At 27.8% G+C, this 1,465-nt stretch overlaps 1 protein-coding gene across 1 annotated transcript in view; it reads right to left on the bottom strand.

Moving 5' to 3' along the window:
- Positions 1-1,465, bottom strand: part of LOC108691824 (paired mesoderm homeobox protein 2-like) — a 9,080-nt gene that overhangs the window by 6,308 nt on the left and 1,307 nt on the right. The gene's annotated exons all lie outside the window — the stretch shown is intronic.

The following is a 1,465-nucleotide window of genomic DNA, read 5'->3' as shown; positions in this document are numbered from 1 at the left end:
TTTCATGCGTTATAATAATATAATATTATATATTATTAATATATTATTATTGATAATAATAAAATAATAATTTATAATACGTTATCATAACATAACCGACATAATTAGCCGATTATATTTAGAAAGTCAATATCAATTGTAAGAGAGTTGATAATAATTTCTTCTTCTCTTTTATTTCTAGCGAATCAATTTGCAGAATTTGTAATCTTTTTCCATTTAAAGTGCTATTTATAAAATGTGACATCAAAAATTATAGCGATCGACGTTATGAATTATGGTCATATTTTTACTGTAACATTATTTGCAGAATTGGCTTGGCTATATAACATGTATTCTCGTCACACATTTAACATTAAATCGGATAATGCTATTTATCTCATGACCCTGAACGCAATCTTCGTATCGGGCGATTAAAATTTGGAATTGGACGTCCGCATTTAGCACTAAGAGTGGCGCTAAATAAAGTTGTGACGTATTAGAATCTAGGTCTATTCGTAATTTAAACGAAATAGACAGGCAGCAAGATGATAATAGTTCAATGCAAAGCAGTTATTCAAAAATTAATTTTTTGAAGCGTAAAAATTAAGTTTTAACTTTTAAGCTGTAAGAAATTGATCAATCATAGTCGATTATTTTCTTCACATTTGATTTATGGTCAATTTCTGATTTGAAATTTTTAAGTCTTAAAATGTCATTATAGACGCCGTTTAAAAGGTTTCATCGATTTAATGTATGCGATCGTTAAAAGATGATTATTTACGATACGGTATGCGAATGAAACCAGCACGTTTATGCGTAATTTGTCTCGGGAAATGTTAATTAAAGCATTTTCGAGCTCGAGCGTGACGGTGCAATTAGGGCCACGTGCCAGCGACTGCAAAGTGTTCGCAGACTGTTCGAAAACTCGTTCATACTTCAACCGTATATAAATAATTCTCTCTTAGTATGTCTGTCTTGCAAAATTTAACCGATTCAAATATATTGACGCAAATACTGTTGACAAAGTACAATAATTTAATATCGTTTTCGCGATGAAATATGTTCTTGGCAATTTAAGCATCTTCCACAATGTGAAATTATGATTGAAAATATGTATATAGACATTGAAAAGTTGCGAGTAAACATATTTGAAGAGAACGCTTTTAATTTAATTATTTTATTTGAAGTATAAAACAAAAGTAAGTATAATGAAAAAAGATTAACACCTTTACAGTTTTTTTAATAAAATAATCCGATGAGAGAAATAATCAACAAAATGTTTATAATAGAAAAGAATAAAATTTCCAGTATCATTATTAATACAAATTAATTTTATATACGTGTACAGTTTTTTATTCATAAAGTTTATAATAAATTATCATTTTATTAATTAATTGCAGTCGATCGTTTTAAGATCATTTCTAAAATCTCAAACTCAAGAATACGGGATAGAATATGAATTATCTCCTTGTAAATTATATTTGTC

The sequence above is a fragment of the Atta colombica genome, unplaced genomic scaffold (assembly GCF_001594045.1).
Source record: "Atta colombica isolate Treedump-2 unplaced genomic scaffold, Acol1.0 scaffold52, whole genome shotgun sequence".
NCBI lineage: Eukaryota > Metazoa > Arthropoda > Insecta > Hymenoptera > Formicidae > Atta > Atta colombica.
Note: the sequence above shows the minus strand (reverse complement) of the source record. Positions and strands in the feature narration are given on the sequence as shown.